The sequence below is a fragment of the Pinus tabuliformis genome, chromosome 2_2 (assembly GCF_031772625.1).
Source record: "Pinus tabuliformis cultivar Carrire ecotype Pingquan chromosome 2_2, CPIR1, whole genome shotgun sequence".
NCBI classification, from domain to species: Eukaryota; Viridiplantae; Streptophyta; class Pinopsida; order Pinales; family Pinaceae; genus Pinus; species Pinus tabuliformis.
The window spans coordinates 893,452,073-893,459,140 of NC_142300.1; positions in this window are offsets into that span (position 1 = coordinate 893,452,073).

Genomic DNA, 7,068 nt, shown 5'->3' on the forward strand with positions numbered 1-7,068 from the left:
GATGGGTTCGCGTGAGGTGAGATCCATGGTACTGTACGCCGATGTGTTGGTTTTCGGAATGGCGGATTCCAGAGAATTCCGCTCAGAGAATGTCATTAAGGAGAATCGATTTAAGATTATGGGTGTCTGTGATTTTAAAAGGCTCTGCGATGAGCAGAGGGGAGAGAATGTTATTGCCGTTAGCGTGAGTGGAGACAGAGGAAATACCTTAGTTCAGGGGGAGCTCCATCGCTGTAGGTCGAGGATATTGGTAGTGGGTACTCAGAGTTTTGCCCAGCAGTCCATCAAGCAGGTTCAGGGTGTTTATGCTCTGTGTAAGGATATTAGGCGTCATTCAATCTATAGCCCTCAAGCTGCAACGATTATGGCGCCTAGAAGACGTGGAGTTCCGAGAAGAGGAGGGGTTTGGGGCATCAGCGGAAGGGAGGAGGCCCAAGCAAGGGCAATTCAACCTCTGGCCATGGTTGCTCCACCGTCTTCTCCATCTGAGGAGTCGGACCAGCAAGATAGCCAAATGCACACTTCCAGTTTTACATTCAGGTGCCGGAAAAATCGATCCAAGGTTTCACTGCTTATCACGGTCATTGCAACAGAGGAAGAGGATGATGATTCTGAGAGCCAGGAGGACGATGTTGGGGAGCTGGCACAAGCCAGCATGACACAAGAGAGGGCGGAACTGGGCAATGATAATCCTCCTCCAGGCGCTGTACATTCTGACGAGCATGTTCGGGTTATGGGTCAGTCTCAACAGACAGTATTTCCTCCGGGTTCCAGCCAGTTAATGAATGAAAATGCACATATTCCAGACTTGGACAAAAACGTTTAAGGTGAGCCTTCGCAGGCGAATTTTGAAGTTTTGCTTGATGAAAAATGAACAAATTTTGAAGTTTTGGAGGGGTCTCATTCTGTCAGAGATGCCCATTTTTTGTTTTAAGAATAGAGGTGTACCCAGTTCTAGTAGTGTTTCCAGACTTCTGGAATCACCTACCACTTTACCCTCTATTAGTAAAATGGCAATGGCAGCAAGGAGAGAGCAGAGGATAAAGGATCTTTGGAGTCATAATTATGCTGCTGAGGTTCGTTATGGAGGAAGTTCTAAGGCAACAGTTACGTCCATGCTCATTTTCAGTGCATCTATTTTTGTAAATCAGAACTTCCAGTTCCGTTGTAAATCAGGTAGCCTTGTGCACCTGTTATGCTTTTCAGATGGAGGGTGAATTTATTCATCCTCAGAGGCCAGTCCCTCTCTGTAAATACTTTTCTTTTTCTTAATATATTAGCTCAGTCTTTACGTAGAAAAAAAAAAAAAAAAAGTTAATTAGCTTAAATGATTATATATCATTTTTGGGATTAACTCACTACATAGAGTAAGTCGTTAAAATATGACTACATCCATGAGTGTTAGTCTCAACTGACCAAATTTCTCATGATTTTGAATATTCCACATAGCACGCACTACATCGGGTGATGCTCATAGGGGTTAAGAAGTGGGATTGATACTAGCGAGATAAATCACACAACATAAATCATCACCTCCAAGGCTTGAATCTGATGACTGGGAATTCTCAAGAGGGCACCCATCCCAACACTCATTTGGCTCAAGCACACTTAACTGTGGAGTTTTCCCCACTTTCCCCACAATCAAGCCCACTTAGCTTGTTACCCCTATTTTTTAATTTAGCAACTTGAAATGTATCATAGATGTTTTGATTTTTATTATGTATTGATTTGTATCGACATTTATTAGCCATTTAAGTTATATGGCTATACTAGTTAATATAGAAAACAAAGTCCTTTATGACCTAAATAATTTCTAGGGATTTTGTCCCATTAATGAACTATAATTTTTATTTACTAATAATAACACTAATAATAATCACAACAATATTAATATCAAGAATATAATATTCTTAATTGATATTAATTTTATAAAATAATAAAATTAATATGAATATTAAAATTAATAATATTATTAAATCTAAAAAGTATAGAGTTAATATTAACAATAGTATTCTTATTATTAATACTTTATCAACATTTCAATTAAGAAGATTAAACTATTTAATAATATTAATAATATGTGTTTAATCTGAGTAATTATTAATAGAGTTATAGTTCAACAAATAGATGAAATCGCCTTTTAATAGATTCAACACCCTAAATACCGAGGCACTAGATCTTTAAGATGAAACAACTTAATCTTACAATTTTTAAAATCCTCCACCAGATTTTGAATAAAATTGACCAAAAAAAATTATTTGAAATTTTCATTTATTAGTTAGGTTAAGCATTTAATAAATATGACATGACTCACTAACTAAAATTTCTATTTAAAAATAAATAAATAAATAATAGTTTTATTAATTATCTTGGTAACCTAAATTCCTTTATTCTCTCTTCTTTTCACCAAGTCTAACGTTGGGATTCTTTTTTTTTTTTCTATAACATTTAATCCTTATAGTAAATATTCTTCCATTTCTTTTCAATCATTTTTAAAAATAAATTTTCCTAACTATCGATTCTATTAGCCATTACCAATCATTTTATTTAACATGGTTCCACACTCTCTCTATGTCCTGTTAATGGGTGGATTGTAACACCCCTCAATGAAAAGTAAATATTTAATTTACTTTTATTGCAAAGACTTGGTAAATCATGGGCTATGTGGAAAGCCTAGTGGAAAACTTTAATGTTTAAAGTTTATTTTAATTTTATATAAAAGTGGTTATGGAAAGTCTTGGAATTCATGGGAAAAAACACTAAATGAATATGTTTTCACTCACCAGACAATTATAGGATAATTACTTCCTTCCCTAGAGATAAATCATCTCAGTTGGGAAAAGAAGGGAGAACGGTATGACAGAGCACCTGAGACATCTAAGAAGGAAAATGAGAGAGTTGATACCTAGAACCGGTCGCTATTAAGGTAAAGTAAGACGCTTCCAATTAAGGTATTCTTGATGTGGATGGTGGCCAGTAGAAACCCTAAGATAGACTTTTGAGTTGTGATTTCTTTGGTTGGACTTGTACAGTTTTAATGCCCTTGGACAAACGTTGCTAGGTCATTGTCAACCAATTGTTCTGGGAGTGACAAACTAGTTTGTGGGGGGGGGGGTGCGGGGGCAAAATTGGATGTGATTTTCATTCTCATTCGTTGGGAGGAGTGGTATTTCTCCTTTGTGAATTCCCTAACATCCTGAACCCTAACAAACATTTTTTTAATCGTGAAGATATTTCTTTCGAAAAAAAACTGTTATGGTGAACAATAATGGCACATGAAATTTTTATTTGAAAGTATTGATTGTTGAGGAAAGTTAGTAACTTTAAAATGAATAAGTGAATGGAAAAGTTGTGTGAAGATTTGGTTACAGTCATGTTAAACTTGTTGTTAATGTAACTTAATAAACATGATTTGTATACTATAATGAAGGCCTACATGTAGGTTACTTCTAAACTAAATAGGAAAAGTCCATAAATTTAACAATCCTTGTTTATTTAATATATTAATATATATATCTCAGAAAGGCGAACAATAAGTCATGGAGGAAGACTAAGTCCCACTTATCTTCTGAAATAGTGGTAGTAAAATAATGATAAAAACATGGTGAAAAGACTTAACTAAAAAAAAAGAAAAAAGAACTTTAAATTCAACAAATAACGGAGATAATCGAGAAAACACCAACTAATACAAAGAAAAATAAAGAATTGTGTATATTAATAGTAAACACAATACTTTATATTTCTTAGATTTAAAATTTTAGAAGCAGTGAAACAAGGCTATGAAATATTTGAGCATGCAAGGGCCTATTTGCAAAGTATTGACATGCAATCATTTAATTTAAGGGATTCCAAGGTCGAGAAGGAAGTTAAATTAAATTCATTTCAAGCTCAACAATGACACACAGCTACAGTCACACAAACATAATAGCTCTATCCTACGAAATAAATTGATACCATTACATCAAATTTTTCATGAAATCAACATTGTAGACTACTATATAAACAATAGAGATACTGCACGACAAACCCTAGTAGTTAGGAAAATAACTCCTAAAATTTTGTAGATAGAATAACATAATAATGAACCACTAAAGAGACAAAATTGTGTTCAGTATGAATACCATGTAAACCCACATGGTAGTTGAAAACCCATCATGATACATGAACCGTAATGAAATCTCAAGACACAATAACTATCAAAAAATATTACAATCACACAATAATATTTTGTAACTTATCCTTATCTGAGAATACCTTAGGAAGGTACTATATAACTGAAGGTTACACTAAGGGAACCTCAGAAAATAAAAATAAAAAATACATCCTGGAAGGAAACCCTAAGTCCAATTGGTCGTAAACAAATCTGGAGAGCAAAGATGAAAATTATACAAGGAGGGAAAACCTGCAAGAAAGTGAGTTGACAAATGAGCACTTGAAGTATAAGGCATAAATAAAAGCTGAAGTTGAATGCACATTCTGGATGAGACCCATTGCAGAAAAATTTTACGTGCAAGACTCACAATATAGAAGAACACATTATCAAGAAATTAAGAATGGAAACTATAAGAGTGATAGAATAAGCACAACAAATTTTATTTACCTAGGATCTCACCAATAACCCTCGTCATCTTGCAGGATGAAACTGAAAGATGTAATAAGTGTGAAATCAAACTAGAATATAACATATCTAGAAATTAAAATGTGAAATAGGGAGAGGGCTTTCTTTTACCTATAAATCCATTGGCACTTAGGTGAATCCAGAATGGCTAGGTGAGACACAACATGGAAACTCAAATTTTTAACTTCTAGTTGAAAAACAAGATATAGTCAACTGTAATAATTCAAAAATAAAAAATTATGAACTGGCTGGCTGAAATAAGAACAAAAGGGATAACAGCAAGAGTATTACAACCTCTGTGTAAAATCTAGAGAAAATTCATGAAAAATGAAGTGAGGTTTTGTTCGGCCATACTAGAGCATGGCCGAAAAACTGAAAAATTGAAAATCACTGACATGAGTGTGGTGGAGAATGGGATAGTTACCCACAAAATGAACCATCAACAATGTCCACCATTCGATGGATCCATTGACATGTGACATCGTAAACACAAACCGCGTATCCACATAGCAATCCAAAACTGGATTTCAAGGATGCATGGGAGAGTTAAATGCGAAAACGGGCAAGGTTGATGCAAACAATATACCATCGCTGAAAACCATCAATCCTAAGGGTACCACAACCTTTTCACAATGCAAATTTATAAGTCGTAAGACTATAATATATAATGACCATTAATACATTCCTGACCATATACCATAAGCGTGTTAGTGAGCGCTAATAAATTAATATGACCGTGACACAAGTGGTCCATATAAATATTTACACCGAACGTGTCCCTTTTTGAAATGGGTCCAGCGAACCATTATCTACCATTTTCATTTACGTTTGACATTTGTCCCTCTATACACCCATGAAATTTGTCTGGTTCTCATGATTTCCATTGTTATCCACTGAATTACGTTGTTGACGATTGTTGGGAGACTTGCTCACTGTTGATGATTGTTGGGAGACTTTCTCATGCATGTGGGATGATTGGGACTCAACAGGCTTATGGGGGAGTTGGTGTTCTCCGACTCAGGTTTGATAGTTTTCACCAGACTTCTCAGTTGTTTTTGTTTCTCTTCCTCCATTACATCTGTTGATACCAATCCAGGCATACTTCTTAGTACACAAACCAAAGAAAGCAACAAAAAAATTAACTTACTCTGTCATACCAATGCCGGAAATTTAAATTTATGGCCATTGACGCACCTGAAATTCCAATTTCGTAGCCTAAAATGAGGTCTCATGTGGCAGACACCAAGTAGTTCATTACCACGAAGGTGGTAACTCTCCCTACCTAGATCTTACCACGAAGGTGGTAACTCTCCCTACCTAGATCTTGGTAGGACCGGTTAGGCCATGAATCCCCTGTCATTGTCGCTGTTGTCACTTCTTTTTCCTCCTCACATCTAAAAATGAAAAATCCCAAATGCCTTCAGCAAGAGAGGAATATTCAATTGGTTTGTCTTAGAGTGCTCCTTTCGCCCCATTTTTATAGATCTACATGAAGGCCAAGGTTCAAATACAGAGTGGCAAAAGTAAAATATTAAAATGTTGTCAAGTTTCCTAATCAGTTATGTGTTCCAGAAAATCTCATCTGGATAAATTAATTAAACAAATTGATTGCTATTAACGTATCCTTTAAATTTGACTCCATTATCCTTGTACTTATCATCATTTCTCTCCTCACTTGTCTGGAGATTTATCAACTTATTTTAAAGATATAAAGTTTAATTATCCCAATTGGTCGTTTTTCTTGGAGTTTTGTAAAAAGCATCTAAATGGTTTTATTTGAAATGAGTTTAGAAATTTTGAGTAATTATTAAATTATAATTTTATTAATTAAAATAATTTATATTTTAAATTATAATTACTTAGATACATTGTTCGTTTTTCTTGCAGTTTTGTGAAAAATATCTAAATGATTTTATTTGAAGGTAACAGTTTAAATTATAATATTATTAATTAAAATAATCTTTATTTAAATTATAATTACATAGATTTATTAACTTATTTTTAAAATATAGAGTTTGATTAGCCACATTATCTGTCTTTTTTTGGAGTTTTGTGAAAGGTAAATTAATTGTATTATTCATCTTCTTTGGAGTTTTAAGAAAGATGTGTAAATGGTTTTATTTCATGGAATTTTAAATTTTTGATTAATTAAAAAATTGTTGCAACTTTTAAATAGATAGTTTCAATTATGATTTTATTAATTAAAATAATCTATTTTTAAATTATAATTATGTTGTTTTATCAAATTTTTAAAGAGAGTTTAATTAAACACAATTTTTTGTCTTACCTAGAGTTTTATGAAAGGCATCTAAACAACTTTATTTCAAGGGAATTTTAAAATTTTGATTAATTAAAAAAATGTTGGAACTTTTAAATAGGTAATTTAAATTATAATTTTGTTAATTAAAATAAACTATATTTTAAATTATAATTACGTAGATTTATCAACT